The sequence below is a fragment of the Rhinolophus sinicus genome, chromosome 3 (genome assembly GCF_057876585.1).
Source record: "Rhinolophus sinicus isolate RSI-liver-muscle chromosome 3, RSI-T2T, whole genome shotgun sequence".
In the NCBI taxonomy this organism is placed as follows: domain Eukaryota; kingdom Metazoa; phylum Chordata; class Mammalia; order Chiroptera; family Rhinolophidae; genus Rhinolophus; species Rhinolophus sinicus.
Genome location: NC_142503.1, coordinates 1,103,317 through 1,120,712, shown reverse-complemented (window position 1 = coordinate 1,120,712; position 17,396 = coordinate 1,103,317). Strand labels below are relative to the sequence as shown.

Below are 17,396 nucleotides of genomic sequence, written 5' to 3'. Positions count from 1 at the left end.
AAACATGTTAGCAAGAAAAGTGACTTAATTGCTATGAAATTAATATTGGACAAAATAACTGTAAAAGGTTAGAACGATCTCTGAGGAATCAAGAAAGATTCTTTTTACTCAGGTTCTTTTGCAAATGATCTTGACCCGCTTGAAAGAGCCCCAAACTATAAACTGAAGTCAATGTACTGTGTCTGTAGTGTATAAAACAGGGGGGAGTCTGCTCAGTCTCTTCAGTGAACCGATGCTACGAGGTGAGAGCTGGACTCTGCATGGACAGGTTGCCAGGTTAGCACCATACACTTGTTTAAATGCAGATGAAACGTTTAAGGTGTGTGTGATTGTAATTCCCCTCCTTACCTGTACTCAGCTGACTCAATGACCAGCCCAGGCTGCACGGGAAGATGGACCCTACACTAGCATCACAGCTCCCAGGTGAGGTCAGAGGCATTTGTTTCCTGCCGCGTGTGCTGTAGGCAGCTGAGGCGGGCTGAGCCCAGGCTGTCACGTCAGAGCTCGGCTGCCGGTCTGTCCAGGCTGCCTCACGGGGGGGGCCCAGAAGCAGCCTGGGAAGTCTTAGGAGGCACCGTGCATTGGACAAAAGGCATGGTTAATTGTTAACACGCAGATGGATTTCGATCTCCCTTTAATTGTGTCTAAGTCCCTTTCCCAGCCGCATGCATGCTTTGTACGCTGGATCCTGTTTCAGCTTCCCATCGAGTTTTAGGGGAACGCCATAGCTGTTGGGGAAGACACTGCTGCGTCCATTCTCACACCCGCAGCGGGCAGCAGACAGAGTGAGTGTCCACTGTCTGACGCTTCTGGACACTTGTAGGCTCCACGAATTCAAGAGCCAGTGAGATGCACAAGGGCCTACCCTCTGGGGCTGTTGGCAAACATTCTGAGCACCTCCTGTGTGTGCGAGATATTACGTGATGGAACGGGTACACAGTCAGGCAGGACACGGCCTCCTGCAGCCGGCAAACAGGACGATAACTGGACCATCAGCCGCTGGCAGGGGACTGTGGAGCAAGGGGCCTGCAGGGGAGGCCAGGTGCCGGGCTGGGCCCTCCGTGCATACCCCTCACTCAGTCTCAAGGCAGCTCGAGGGGCTGGTGTTTTCCCTGAGCTCAGGCGCAGAGGCTCAGGAAGTGGCGAGCAGATGAGTCAGCAGGGACCCGGTGAGGACACCCAGGCCGCCCACTCTCTGCCTTTTGGGCAGACTTGACCTACGGACACTGATTCCGTGCTCTCTGGCCTTTCTCTGGAGGCTCGTTTTCTGTTTCAGGGCCCAGAGTGTCACCACACCATGTACACTTACACGTGCACAGGTGGATACACAACCTCCAACATACTTTAAAACAGGCCCTTTCTGGCAACTCGGCCAAAGCACTCGCTTGTCTTCCTCCCTCCGAAGGTGACCTCTTGGTCAGTATGTCAGCACAGGCATCGGAGCTGCAGTCAGCTGCCGGCCATGGTGCTTATACCCCCACCTCCTGGGAGTCCAGGCCACCGAAATGTTACCTGGGGCTGGGCTCTGTGATTGATCCGGCTAATTTCTGGGGCTCCTTGCTACAGACACATGCTGAACCGTGGCAGCTGGCAGAGACCTGTGCGTCACGCCCCAGTGCATGCTGGGAGCGCAGCGCCTGTGCAGGAGCCCTTGGGGGTCAGGTGCTGCCTGACAGGGGGAGGGGGTGTGGCTCCTGCAGAACCAACAGCAGGATTAAAACCCACTATTTCGGATTAACACTGCCAGGAGCCCCTGCCCAGGTGGGCAGGTTGCTGTTTGGTTAGACAGCGTTTTTACTTTTGTGATTCTAAAAGCAAAGCATATCTTTAGACAATTTGGAACATATGAAATAATTAATCTTTTAAAATTACCCATTAAACCTTCTCACCAAGATACTACTATGATAGGTAGACAGATAGATAGATAGATAGATAGATAGATAGATAGATAGATAGATAGATAGATCGATGATAGATAGATAGAGACACATACCCTGGAGACATGTGATTTTTTGCAAATGTGTGTGTCCTGTCCACACTTTCTACCTGTTTGTCTCATAACGTTCTAGCGCTTGATTATGTATCTGTCTTTGAAGAGCCTTCAAACTCTCACTCACGGGGCTATTTTGCAGCTGACTCACTGGACTTACTTTTGCGTCATCCTTGCTCTTACACAGGTGTGTTGTTCCCGGTTTTTCCCTGTTACAAATGATACTGTGATGAGAGTTACATGAAATGTTTGTGTGACTCTCTGGTTTCCTTGTTTCCTTTTTTGTGTGTTTGTTTTCTTTTCGTTTTTGTTTTCTTTTTCTAGAAGGGGTATTACTGGATCAAAGCAATTAAGCAAAGTGCTCTTGATAAGCCTTGCCAAAATGCTTCCCACTACAGTTGAACTAATTTATAGGTCCACCCATCACCCATTTACAAAAGAGCCCTTCTCACTGTACTGTCACCAACCCCAGCTGCAGCCATAAGCCGAATATGTGTCAACGTGATAGGTGAGAACTTGGTATTTCCATCTTCCTTTTGTTTTATCAATTTGCGTGTCTTTGCTCTCCATGAGGCTGGATGTTTTTCAAGTGTATTGGCGGTTCTGGATTTCTTTTCTTGATTTGATGGTTCATATCTCTTCTATTTCATTTTCATGTTTTTCTTACCAATGTCTATGAAAATAATTGGCAATTAATCTCCTAGTCTTTGCATAACATTTTTAAATGGTATTAATTAAAGGGGGAAAGATTTGACTCTCTGCTTTCCCCAAGCATCACCACCTTGCATTTCCAGAGACTTTTAAAAGGTCAATGCTACTTCAAAGTCAGACCTCAGTCTGGATGGACTGCCACCAGAAGGCAACAGTGTTAGACATGTTCCACTGGTTTTGACATGAGCTAAAATTTTTAATTCTTAAAATGTCAACCTCATAAATTCACCCCCTTAGACAAAACCAGGTGCCGGTCAGTATTCAGCAGATATTCACTTGGCCACAATGACATTTGAGCCCTGAGCTACAGTCCCAGAAAGAGCTACACTCCATTTTTGTCCTTAAAAAGCCAGAAATTTAGATGTAAAGATGAAATATCAAATTTTTTGTCTTTTGCTCTCTTTAAATTCCATTCATTCACTTTTTCCCCCAAACCCAGTAACTTTGGGTTAAAACATAAAAAGCACTTATAGTTTTGGTGCCGATGGAATCAAGAATCATATTTTAGTCTCTGAAGGTCTATATAACAGATGCCCAGAATAAATATTTCATCCTAAAATAACGGCCTTCACCCCCACCTTGGGACCAAGGGTTATGACGTCTGCTTCTGTTACAGGTCCTGTCCTGGACCCCCAGCCATGGTCAGGTGTGGGTCAGAGGTACGCCAGGAGTGGATGTCATCTCCAGGAGAGTCCCCTGGAGAAGGTGGGGGTTCATTTCTGGCTGCAGGATGGGATTTAAGTGTCTTAGGTCCTGTCCACTCTAAGGTGAGGCTAATGAGGGCAGACCCCTCTCTTTTGTGTCCCCAAGGCCCCTCCCTTTTTGGAGGAGGGCATGCAACCTGCTAAGGTGCCCAGATTGGTGGCTCCACTCGGCTCTGGGCAGGCTCCATAGTCAGAGACTCAATCTCCTCATCCATAAAATAAAGACAACAGTAAAGCCACTTTGTTGGATGTGGAGGCTTGGATGATACGTGTTAACAGGGAGCTCAGTGCATGAGCCAGAACAGGCCCTAGTAACGGAGGCTGTGTCTACTCGGCTCTCCCCGTGGAACCATGGCAATGCTCGCTACCTACGAAGTGATGGATGCCAGAGTTCCACTAAGGGACAAATCTAAGGTGTTTCTGACAATAACAGCCAGAAAGTGAACCAAGTCTAAACTCAGGTCCTACTTTGTCAGAGCACCACGGGACCGGATAATATAACTCCCTGGGCATGGACGCAGTGCACATGGTTATATGTCCCCGGGCATTTGGAAGGGCCGAGGGCACCTCTATGAGGCCTGGTTTTCAGGGACAGGCAGAGCAAGGGACACAGTGACCTGTGAATTGCCCTCTGAGCTGAGGCACCGTTAACAGTGATAACGATGGGGGTGAAATTCATAATAGAGGCTTCCCAAGTGACAAATCATGGGATGGGACATTAGATGCTCAGGCCCACTGCCTGGCTGCCCAGCTGACGTGGAAGCAGGCCTGTCACTCGAGCTGCACAGTCTCCTGGAAGACCCATGGGAGGCTGTAACCCCTTCACACCTTATTGCTGGGAAGTGACTTTGTGATTTGACACATTAAAAACAGGTTCAAGCGAGGCTCCTCTCCAGTGAGTTGGAACCTCGGATTGACAGGCCTGCCTTCGCTCTAGCACAGGCTGGCTCAGACAGGAGGGGCTGGGAGGGGCGGCAGGGGTGGGAGGCTTTACTGACATGCTCTGCTCTCAACGCCCCCTTATCTATGGGGAGACACTGGGGAAGCTGTTTAATTGAGTCGTCCAATAATTCATAACAGAAGAGTAACGAGAAGCTTCCGGTTCTGGGCCCTTGGTCTGTGGAGGGGCTCGTGCAGGGTATTCCTATGGCTGAGCCCCTGCCCAGCCCTGGTCCAGCGCCAGCCCCCGCCCCTGTCCTTCGCAGACCAGCCCACCCCTGAACACTCCTTCCCAAACCTAGCCCAGCCCCAGCACACTCTACTCCTGTCTGGTTTCCGCCCCAACCCCTGCCCGCCCCACACCCGGCCCAGCCCTGCAGGCGAGGAGCGCGGCGCCCGCTCAGGCCGGCGAGTCCGCCTGTGGCCAGCAGAGGGCGCGCCTCCCGGAGACGCGCCGGCCGACCCACGGGGATCCCGCCCGAACCCCGAGCCTGGCCCGGGCCGCGGGCCCCGGACGCCGGATCCTGCGGGAACCAAAGGCAACCTGCCCGCAGAGCCGGAATCCGGGCTACGGTCCGGGGCCGCAGTGTCCAGGGTGCGGGGAGCGGCCCGCTGTGCAAGTCAAAGGCGTTTGTGCCACCTGTTGGCCCCGCGCCCGCACTGCACGAGCCGGGCGCGCGTGGCTCCGTGGCACCTGGGGGACCCACGCGCAGGTCTCTGCGACCCCCGCTCGGGGACCCTGAGCGCCTGACGCGCAGCAGCGCCAACTGAAACGCCAGGTGACAGGTTCCCAGCGGCAAGGCGTTAAGGTTGGTAAAAAGGAAACACCTGAGTAAATACGTGTTTCTTTTCAATATTGCAGTATTTCTACCCTTAAAAAAATGTCTTAAATCTGATATTTGGAGCGCTGGCAAGTTGATTAGCCGGTGTGTTTCCAACCTCAGGTTACGGCCAGCATGTGTTATTTTCATGGGAAGCAAGGACTATTACAAACAATAACATGCCTCATGTTTTGTACGCACATTTATTTCTATCTTCTTTTTAAAGAATGAATCTTTTCAAACACATGTAAGCTACGAGATATATGTACTCGAAGTGGACATAGATATAAAGAAGTGCATGGGGTTCAGATTTACAAACAATGATTTTCATAACCGCTTTGGCCGGATGTAACCTTTCCTTCTGATACTTGGTTGCCTTAGGATGTTTGTTGGAAAGTCCGTGGAGTTTGGTCTTAATTGCAGGTTGCAGTCTGGCCTCATAAATACCTAGAAAGTTGAGGGGAGTCATGGTTCTGTTCACAACTTAGTGTGCACATTCTAACCAAAAAGGAAAGCTGAGGCCACACAACAGTGTGTAGAATAAGGTGTGTGCTGGCCCCACGCCGCAGCGTCCGACGCGTGATCTGTGTGACTCGGGGTTTTGTGGCGTTCATTTCTTCAGACAAAAAAACACATATTTTTTATCATGAAATGTATACACCACAAAAACATGAAAGAGTGTTCTAATTATAGCTGTTGATATCCTATTAATAGAAACAAAATATGTTTTAAATGCATAAATGCGAAATGCTAAAGCACAGACTCCCTTCCAGGGAAAGTCATCATCTTTCATGACTGTGTCCTTCTCACTTGCCCTCAGTGGGACGCGCTCTTACCTTCCCGTCACTAAATAAAGCAGGACTGACATCGTAAAGCGTTGTATCTCTTACCATGGTCAGCAGATGTTCTACAGCAGTACGTGTTTATTGGTATATATTTTGTTTATACAACTTTACATGCATAAGCTAAATGCAGTTAGTCTGTAATGTGAAAACACCTCATTTATAAGACAACAATGTAGCAGGAGAGACCTTGGTCATAGGAATGTGAGGAGCAGGGAAAAGCAGGGGGAATTCTGCTGTTTTCATTATATTATATTATATTATATTATATTATATTATATTATATTTATTATATTTATTATTTTTATTATTTTTATTATTTTTATTTTTATTATATTTATTATATTATATTATATTATATTATATTATATTATATTAGCAAGTCTATATATAGATATAGATAAAATAAATAAGGACTTTATATATTTCAGATTATATATATATAATAACTAGGGCTGTTAGCCAAAAGAATATATTATATATAATATGCGTAATATATAATATGCTGTATACACGTAAACATATTTCAAAATGTCATGTATATAAAACCCAGCTATGAGAAGGATAGTCAGAGTTCAGGGCTGGAATGAAATAGAAGGTAGGGAAAGGGGAACTGTGGGGATGTGTGTGTGTGTGTCTGGGTGTGTGTATGTCTGGGGGTGTGTGTGTGTGTTTTGTTTTGGTTTTTTATCAACACTACATCCATATTGGATCCAAGTTGCCTGACTTAACAGGCTCCTAAAGATAATTTTGGATTTTAAGTGTGAACAATAATTAATGAATATCACATCATTCTTAATGGCATCTCCCATTCATGCACACACACACGCAAACACACACACACAAACACACAAACACGCAAACACACACACGCACACAAAGTAAAGAGGATGAAGCATTTTCAGCCATCCCAACAAAGCAACTGGTCAGAATCTAGTGCTGAAAGACTTCACAAGTGTCTCCGATAAAACGGCTCAGCAGTAGACGCTATTATTATTGCATGAAAACGTAGTCTCCTACAACAGTGTGGGGCGAACAGACGAAAATTTCAGCCACAGCCTGTGGTTTTCAATAGTAAGAATAAAGAGATGTTTAAAGAAATCTTAGTAAAAGTGAATATGTAAAGATAACAGTCATATGCCAAGAAAAAGTCACTGCGATACAAGTAATCATGATAAAGTCTTTTCAAGAGCTTATTAATTGAGGTGGAATAATGGGAGTTTGAATTGAGCATGTTTAAGACACGGGGAAGCTTGGGTGGCATTCTGGTACTACACCCAGCGGAGAACTAGACGTAGATTTAGATGGGTGTGGCCCTGAACAGAGCAGCGGCCGTGTTAGGCTCTGTGGGTGCGTGTGAGCTAAACTCCTGCACAAGCAGGAGCAGAATAAACGCAGCCCAGTGGACTGTCCAGGGCCCATGGCTTAGGGCTTTGGGTGGTTCTGTGGGTGGCAGCACTCACAGAAAGACATGTTACGAGTTTAACTCACCCAGAGGCAAATAGGGAAGCTACTTTCTCTACCACAGCCCACAAACAGTGTGAAGAAAGGGCATTATTATTTAGAGAAAGCTCTACAAATTCATGTAAGGAGACAGAATACTATGCAGTCACTTTTTCAGTGTTTATTGAAAGTTTCAGGCCCAGTTCTGGGCACTAGAAGAAGAAGGATGGCTCGACATGGGTCAGTGGGAGAAGTGGGTGTATGAACTGGTCATTCTAAACAGAAACAATTACAGAGGCTGAGTCACATATAGTGAGACAGAAGGCAGGAGAAAACGCCAGCAGGAACACTTTTACTACTTTTTTCCTATCCACCCATTCATCAATAAATGGTTATCAAATGTTTACCGTTTTCTGAGACCCCTGCTAGCAGCTGAGATCATAAACGGGGGGAAGTAAAGGTTGGAGCCTTTAAGGAATTAGTCTGGTGGGGAAACTGACATTACCATCCAATCCCATAAATAAATGTGAAACAACACCCTGGCTGGTCGGCTGGTCGGTGGCTTAGGGACGTGACACATGCCACTAGGAGCATCACGGTCAGTTTGACCTGCCCAGGGAGGTCAGAGAAAACTTTTATGACCAAGGGATAATTCAGCTGAGCTATGACAAATGGTTACACATGGCACAAATTCCATCAAGAATTGTGGTCTAATTCTTCTCCCCTGATTTGGGGCTGGCCGTGTGTCTCTGCATAACAAAACGTACATGCACAGGTAACATGGTAGGACTCCCCAGGCAGGTGAGGAAGGGGACAGCCGCTGCCTTGGATTTCAGGGTCACTCGCTCCCAGCCACCTCTGCTCAGGAGGCGCTTTCTAGAACTCGGCCACCGTGCGGTGGTAGCTCAGGCTACATGGCACGGCCGTCACCGCAGACACTCCAGCCAACAGATGGACCTCGCTCTCAGCAGACGCCAGCATCACCTTCCGGCCTTCAGGGGACCCCCTGGGGTGTGCAGCCCAGCCGAGCTTCTGGATGCAAGAGCAGCCCCGGGGAGGAGCCCTCGGCCAACCCATCGTGACCGCCATAGATGGTTGTCATTTCACACCACTGCATGTTGGGGTGTGTGCCACATGGCAACAGAGAACTGGGACAAGTAGGGTCCTGGGAGGTAGGATGCTGCCAAAAGGAAGCCAAAAACATGTGACATTGGTTCTGACACCAGATGCCAGGCAGAAGTTTGAACGGCCTTGATGAAGCTTGGAAGGGCTGGACGGGATGTGATGTGAGAAAATGTTCGATTGGACGCCAGAGGAAAGAAGACCTTTGTTATGTGGCGGCAAAAACTTGGTACTACTGTTGCCTGTAGTGACACAGGACATAGAAAAGTTACCTATCACGGTCTCGCTGAGGAAGCCCTAGGGGGACACCGAAAGTGCCACCTGCACCCTCTTGCCGCCTATGGTGAGGTGAGAGGAGAGAGATGAACTAAGACAACCATCTAGTTTTTGAGCAAAGTGTGCATAAAGTGTGGCCGCAGGGCAAAGATCAAATTAAGGGCACTGACAGTAAATTACAGCCTCTTGGAATTGGAGGCATAGCTGTAAGACCCTTCAATCAGACCTCAGAATGACTCGAGGTAAATATATATCCTCTCTATCAGAGGAAACACCTTAGGGAAATGCCACACAGACCCTTCAGCCGTGCCTGAGAGGCCTGTGGAGACGTTGTTCCGAGCAGCCCCACAGGCGTCCCAGGCAGACAAGGTTTATCTCAGATAGATCTGTGAATGTGCCTTTGGTCTAATAGAATGGGTTATAAACTGATACATAAAACCCCATGGAGTTTTTAAAGAAACTAATATACTTGACTGAAAAGGACTGAGATAATAATAAATAGAAGCCTAAATAAGTTAATTAATTAATAATAATAAAAACAAGCGTTTGGAATCCCCCAAACTTATATGGGCAGGAACCGAGCCTAGAACGTGACCCAGTACAGTCACAGTCCACTTCTGACAGAAAAGGCAGAACCAGGAGCCCCGAGGGCAGGCCCAGGGCTGTGGAGCTCCCCGGGAAGAGGACCAGGACTCGCTGAGGACGTGATGACATGCGCCTGGCGGGATTTCAGAAACACTGACTGCCATGCCTGTCCTGTCTCCTTTCTGAACCCAGTGCTTATCGCAGCCTTCCTCGCTCAGTGTCCGTGTGGTATGTGGAGTGTGTGGGGGGAGATCTGCTTAGATTGGAGGCCTTGGGACAGAGAGAACGTACACAGAAGCGTGGGCTCTGAACGGGGGCCTTAACGGGACAGGGGAAGTCACCCAGTAAACAAGTGGTCGTGGAGAGAAACAGAGGCAGGTCGTAGAAACAGAGGCAGCAAATGCGGGAATTCAGTCCCAAGGAAATAGAAATCATAAAACAACCTAAAGAGAACTTTAAAACTAGTACATTTAATATAAAAGCGAAGACTTAACAGGAAGATTATAAATATAAAAGGGTCACCATAAATCAAGGACCTCTGGATGCTAAGAAATCATTTAAAATGCTAGAAGTAAAAATGATGTACCTTGTTGGAGAAGCAAACGTGTGAGAAAACGTAGAGGATTTAGTGTGAGCACATTTTGAAAAAGGCCCCGTAAAAGAGACGGCAATGTGTTAGGACAGCAGCTGGGGGACACGGTGGCCCCAAGGGACATTCCTGTACACCAACCAAGGGACAGATCTCAGCGTGACAGGCAAGACGCCGTGGAGAGCAACAGGCCGCGTGTTCAAGAGCACACGGGTGTGACCACAGGGCAGGTCACCTGCCCAGAGGAAGTGGGGTTCTGGGGAGAGGGCAGATCTCTAAAGGAGCAGAACAAAGCAGAGGGCTGTGCATGGTGACCTTCTCTGGTGGCCTCGTTACCTCTGACCTTCAGAACGAAGCCAATGCAGGAACGTTGTGGGGAGGCAAGTTGGCAGGCACGGAAGGCTGGAAATAGCATAGCTGGGGTGGGGGTAAGCGGCCGTGAGGACAGAGGGACACTGGGGCAGCAGCGAGCCTATTTGAGGCTGCTGTCCTGGACAGTGAGGGACAACAGCCGCCCTGCTGGGGACTGTCCTCGTGCGCGCCTGGCTCTGGGGTGCAGCCCTACAGAAGTGGTAGTTGAGTTGGCCAGTGTCCAGGGTTAGTCAGAGGCTGCAAGGAGAAGAAAGGACACCTGGGAAGGTAACTGTGGCCAAGAGTGTTGCTGAAACCCTCGAACGTGGACACTAAGCTGGATGGGAAAGAGGAGCGAGGGGGCTGCAGGGAGGCAGGTCTGCTGAGACGGAAGGGCAGTCCTCGAGCCACAAGACAGGACAGAGATGAACTCTAGGGCGTACAGTTGGGCGGCAGGACCTATGGGAGCTGACCTGGTCCGCCGGACACGGCAGTGGAAGCAGGAAAAGGTTCCTGAACATGAGGAGGTCAGGATCAAGAGGTCAGAGTGTCAGGTGGCTGGTCCAGCAGAGGACCCCAGGGTGCAGAACAGCAGGTGGGAGGTGACCCAAGCCAGATGCCAGCGACGCTCCCCTGAGGGAAGGTGCAGAGCCAGCACAGAAAGCCCTGAGGAACAGTGTGCGTTCGTGAGCACAGAGAAGCCCAGCGCTCTGAGGGAGCCGTGGAGCAGAGTCCTGCAAGGCGGGAGCAGGGCCTCCCGTGTCACGCGTCGTGGCTGGACTCTCACCCAGTCCTGCTCGTGCTAGAGAGGGACATGGGCCAGGTGCGAACCTGTGCCGAGCCTCAGTCTCCTTGTCTGCCAAGTGGGGATGGTAACTTAGGGTTGCTGTGAAGGTTACATGGTATGCTCACCTCACACAATGGTTGTACAGTCCACAGTGTTTGTCATTGTGAGACAGGTTAGTGAGTGTGATTGTTAGGTAGACAGGGGGGTCCCTGGTGGAATAAACAAAGACAACCATATCCTGAAACTCCAGGTTTTGAAATCACTCCTTCGCTCCAGGATGTAATGTAACAAGGCCTTGAGGTTAATCATAAAATTCCTTTTGGCCTGACAAACGGAGCAGATCTGATGGATAAGAGCGGGTTACTTTGCTGATTCCTTCAGGATGGGCAAGCAGAACACACCTGGTAGACGAATTTCATTAGAAGGCCCAGTTCCCTTCTTCAAACAGCTCCCCTTCCCCAAACAGGCAAGGGAAGGTATAAAAGTAAGTCTTTTTGCCTCAGTCATGGGGCACCCCCATTCGGGACCCCCTCCCGCTCAGGAGCTGCAACCTCTTCTCCTGCCTCTAATAAACTATCATCCTCTTTTTAAAACTTGTTGCCTCTCCCTAGTCCGTGTTTCCATTCTTCGGCTTCACGAGACACGATCCCGGCCCACACTCAGAAACTGCTGGCAGATCCAACATCACCTGCATCAATTGCAATTCGTAACCTTAAAAGCATCACAGGCCCCTACTCTGTGCCGTGCACTGTGCCAGGACTGGGGAACAGAAAGTTAATCAATGTGCCAGAGCCCAAAGGAGGAAGGCTGGAAAGCTCGACAGACGGATGGCGTATGCGGACAGTAGCGGAATTTATTGAGCCTGGGACGGAAGAAAAGGCATTCCAGGAAATTTCAGCGAGTTCATAGGCAGATGGGCAAGGGGACCCTCCGCTCTGTGGGAGAGAAACAGTTTAACATACTTAAAAAGCCATTTCCAATGACATGAGACAAGCCAGGTGTGAGGGGGAAAAGAGAACTCACATTTCACTTTTACTTTATAAGGGTGTGAATTCTTCCTACCATTTCTAGGGAGTGAAAATCTCTCCAACCTCCATAAAAATCGCGGCTTCATTTTCCACTATTGTCTCTTCTCAAAGGTCAGAATATGTGCCAGGTATCGTCCCTTGAGACTCAAATGGAGGACAGTTCTCAAGAGTTGTTGGCAGAGAGAAGAAACGAGCCATATTAGAAATAAGAGAAAAATTTCCTATTTCCTTCTTTTTCTTTTTAACATTTTAATCTCCGATTCAAGAATCCTAAAGGAATTAGTTCACAGTTTCCAAATACCGTAGTACTTTTGGAAAATTGTCGTGTACTTTTGGATAAAATCCAAGGTGTCTGCTAAGGGGGCACTATAATACCTCCTTTTCTTTAAGTTGCCTTCTGAGTGAACAGTAAGAATCCTAACAAACCTTCACTGGTTACCCTAATACCAGTGCCTGGTGACTTATTAGGACAAATCATAGTGCCTTCACTTTTCTATGACCTAGATGAGCACCAAAGATAAAGTACAATGCAAAACAGGTTTGCGAAGAGTCATTCCTGGAAATCAGTGCTGCCATTCATTTTGTTTTCCTTGTGGGACAGCTCAGACCCCCAAAGACAAAAGGGGCCCAGGAGACGAGGTGCCCGGGGAAGGCGGCCGGGAGGAGCTGGAAACACGACTCCAGGCAGCACCAGCTCAGTCACAGCGGCATCCCGTGTGGAGAGCTTTGTGAAGTGAGTCAGTACATGCGGCCAGTGCCCAGGAGTTCAGGCTGGGGTGAGAACACAGACAGAAACACGGACACAGAACACGGAGCTCAAGGAACACGGTGGCCTCTTCTAGGAAGACGGAAGGACACCCAGAGAGGTGAGGTGGCTTTCCAGGCGAGCAAGCGTTCCACCGTGATGCTGTCACTTCAGGTCACTGTCTGTCCCACTGCACTCGGTCACCACTCACCCACCTCCTCCGGTGCCTGGACATAAGAGCTGAGTGTCCCTGTCACCTCCAGGCCTCAGGCAGGAGAGGGTCACAGTGCAGAGGCCAGCGGGGGTGGGGGGACACGTGGCACAAGGAGGGATGCTGGGAGCTAGGCTGGGGTGTGAGCTCATCTCTGCTGCAGACCTACTAGCAACACCTTGTTGAACGTGGCAATGGCTTCCTGAAGACACATTTATGAGGTTTATACCAGAACGTTCCTTTAGCTTTCACCTGGCAATGACACTTCATTCCATTCTACGTGACATGCCACAGAGATAAGCCGAGACACGCTCACTAAATGCACTTGCTGAGCTGGAGGGGCTCCTGGAGCAAAACAGATGTTAGGTAAAAACTCAGGAGCTCTGAACAAAACGTGCACTTTCGTTCGCAGTTACGTGTCAGTGTCGGTTCACTGAGTGCAACAGAGGCACTGTTCTAATAGAAAATGCTAATGAGAGGTGTGGGGTATGTGGGCTCCTCTGTCCTAATGTTCATGCGACAACTTTTCTGTAAATCTAAATTGTTCTGATAAATCGTTTATTTGTAAAACAATCAGCACAGCTATGTTGCTAAGAGATGTGTTAGAAGCCAGACCTGCAACCGCTCGGGAAGGCAACGGATGCCATGTACCTGCATCCGTGACTATATTGCCTGTCTTCCCACCTCGAAATTCCGGAATTTCTAATCTGTAAAGTGTTCAAAAGTCCTGGAAATTATTATGGAGAAAGGTGTTATTGAAACAGAACTTACAGTAATAAAAATTGCAAATAGTAGCAGATTGTATAGACCCTTAAGAGAGAACGTAACACTGTGCATCACGCTTGAGATGCATGTGAATGACAGAGAAAATCGGCCACGTCATCGTAAAGCAGCAAGGGTCAGCATCAAGACATCGACAGGAATTATCTCTCGGGGCGACACTGGGGTTCATCTTGTTCATTGATAACTTCAGAACTTTTTATGGTAAGGAGATGTTTCTGAAAAAGGAACGCATAAACACGTAGTGAAAGGTTTCAGTTGTGAATAAAAACATTAACACTTGTTTTCCTCTCTCTGAATATTAAGAAATAACTCTAGAAAAGTTATTTACTTGGTTTGGGGACAATTTTTGAATTCAGATACAAAGTCAGTGAGAGAATCACATTTGTACAGAAGCCCCTGTTCTAAACAGCTTTTCCTCACAGCTCTGTGTGTCAGTGGAAAGAGGCCGTGGTGTGGCCGTGGGACAATCTGAACTGGACTGAGCCCCGAGCAAACGAGAGAGAGCGTTCGGATTGCATCCCGACGAAAACAACGGCTGCAGTTCTCCGCATCCTGCACCTGTAGGTCTGGGCACTGCGTTTGTGCGTCACTGTGGATGCAACAGAGAATTAGGCCTGGGCATTCGGGTGGCGAGTGACAGGAGGGTACTGAGAGCAAACAACATCAGCAGTCACAGCACACACAGGAGCTGCTCTCTGAGCGGGAGGGGCCCTGCCGACACTGACACAGTCCTGTTCTGAAAGAATGCCCCGGAGTCTCAGCACATGTCCTCAGGATATTGGAGATGGGTGATAAGAACTTCTGTCTGCTGTCTTGTTTCCAGGGCAACACTTCTCATGCGGCCACATTCTCCAAGAAATAGTAGTGATACCTGCGGGATTCTGACTGTGCGCACGCTATGCCTTGGTGCTTTAAAACAGAGATCACATTTCCAGAACAAGTCTTGGGTACAATTGGTCTTCCTGGAGAAATATCACCAAAGAGTCATGAGATGCTTCAGATAGGCCATAGCACGTCACTATTTCTGCCCAAATGTCTGCTGTGGCGGCAACGTCAACCAAGAAATAGCAGCATGCCGTTTCAGCCCTTTTCAGCCTTGGTTTTACCCTATGTGGGTGGGACACAAACGCCTCTGCCCGCGGGATGGTCCGTTTCCTGGCGGGGTGTGTACGTTAGGGGCAGGGCTGCTGGTGGGCGGGAAGCCAGGCCCGTCAGTCCTACGGACCCTTCCTAATTCTTCCATTACATCTGCAATTTCAGTGCTGCTGTATTTTCTCTCTCTAGAATTCTCTTTATTTACGATTGAATCTAACCAGCCAACCTTTGGGTGACTTCCCTCTCCTGTCATCAGTCCCATCTCTGTTTCCTTTTTTTCTGTGGACCTGGTAGAACTCTTTTTCGGAGGGTAGGGGTGTGTCATCTCCTCTCTGCGTCTATTGTCCATTCTGACATTCCCCACAAAGTGTTTTAAGCCCAGTAATTGGCTTTCTCCCTCAATGAACCCTGTCTCGTCTGTCTCGGGGGCGACCTCTTACATACAGTTTGTTGAGGAATCAGGTACCACTTCCGCTTCGGGCAGGACGTTCCTGGCAGGCAGGCAGCCCTTCTGCGGCTCCACCCGACCCCATCCCTTCCTGCAGCTCAGCTGCTGCTCTCCGGGCTCTGGGGTTTCCTGTGGGCTCCTCGTGGAGCAGAGCTCACGCGCCTGGTCCTGCCCCACCCCACCATAGCAGGCCCAGCTCCGCACGGTCTGGGCCTGTCCCCACTCCATGAGAGAGCGGTGTGGCACCAGCTCACGTCCAGCCGCAGCCTGCTGTGCTGGGTGGGGCAGCTCCCTCCTCCTCGGGAAAGCCCTAGCGCCCTGCCTAGCGGAGCCCTGGGCGAGCCCAGTGCCAACGAAGGGGCCACACCCAGAGGACCTGTGGCAGGCCACCTTTACCCACAGAGTAACTGGCACCCCAGGTGAATGAAAGTGTAAATTAAGGAAGAGGAACAATTTACCGGGTCAGTCACAGATGTTGTGGAAACTTGCTATCGTTAGAATAAAGGGGAAAAGTTCTGAAAACTAGGCACTTAAATTGCCTTATTGATCTCCAAAAATATTATTAAATATTCTGACAATCTTCCACAAAATCCAATGATCTTTAGGGAAAAAACATGAATTATCCTTTGTATTTGTCAACCAACTTAGCACACACGTCTACATTGAGTTACATAAGGAACAATCTTCTGAGTATTCAGAAGCTAAAAACACTAGACGAAGGGAAGCAAGGCCACAAGCTCACCTACTTGCAGTTCCCCGAGTTTGTTCTGTTTATTTAAAATGAATCAATTCAAAAGAGAAAAAGAAAACATTTTCCAATGCCAGCAAAAGTAAGAGCTGCACTGCCGTCTGAGCAGTAAAAGGCATTGGTTTATGGTGGACACAGACTAAGTGAAGGTTGAGGCTCGGTTACCTTGGTGCCGTAGCAAGAACTGGGCTGGCGAGCAGCTCTCGGTGTCCCCTGTGGATGGATGGTGACCAGACTGGACTCGCCCGGGTCACCGTGGAGCCCACAGCTCTGAGAGAGCCTTGCTTTTCAAGCAGCACATTAGGGCCACCAGCAAACGCCACAGGTCCAGACGTGTGTCCTTGGAAGTTATTTTTATCACACCGCACAAGCCTCCTGTGGAGGTGGCACGGCTATAAAAAGCCTCCTCGTGGCTGAGTGAAGCTGTGGCTTCAGCGTGAAGCCCTGCCCTTCCAGGCCGTCCACCGGTGAACATTCCACAAGCCCTTCAGGACTGACAATCCCAAACTGTTGTCCTCATTTTTAAATTTCCAACAGAAAGAAAACAAACCTACTAGGGAAAAGGTGACTGAAAAACAACATCAGCAGTGCCCCCCCTTTAAAACTTGCTCCTTTGTGTTCTGAGGCCTTGGCGTCACCAAGGCCCCCGCCCAGGCCCCCAACCCCCCACCCTGGCACCACCGACTCACTCACCGTGTCGCCAGCACCAATTTATCAAGTTCAGGCTGCAGCGTGACTAGCACTCCCGCCTGTCAGGCGTCAGTGGCCAGGCCACAGGATCGATGCCGTGCTGACGATCGCAGGATCCATCTCGCGGGCTGAGGGCCCCTGGTGACGCCCACTCGGCCCCTCTGCCCGCAGGCGTGCCAGCCATGGAGGTGTCACTCAGAGTCGTGTGTAGAAACTCTTACTCTTTATGAAAAGTGCCTGTAAAGAAGTGTTTGGGGGAACTGATTCAGAAAGGTATTTGAGATATGTATTTTTTACTAGTTAGTGCGTGTCACATCTCTGTGTGATAGTGTGTTCCCGAGAAGTTTCTGGAATGAGGGCTAACTGGCTACAGTCAGAGCATGATGAAATTTTCTTTAGTAAAAGTCATTTTAAGAAGCAGAAAATTATGCCTTGAAAGATAGTTGCTTCAACTGAGGTAGATAATTATGACCAAAATTAGTATATTT

General features: G+C 48.9%; 1 long non-coding RNA gene across 1 annotated transcript; it reads right to left on the bottom strand.

Moving 5' to 3' along the window:
- Positions 1-11,993: 11,993 nt before the first annotated feature.
- Positions 11,994-16,824, bottom strand: LOC141570743 (uncharacterized). Its single transcript, XR_016020586.1, has 3 exons — positions 16,384-16,824; positions 12,184-14,142; positions 11,994-12,095 (listed from the first exon to the last, which is right to left on the bottom strand). It is a non-coding gene; the product is annotated as an uncharacterized LOC141570743 (long non-coding RNA).
- Between the last annotated feature and the right edge of the window lie 572 nt (positions 16,825-17,396).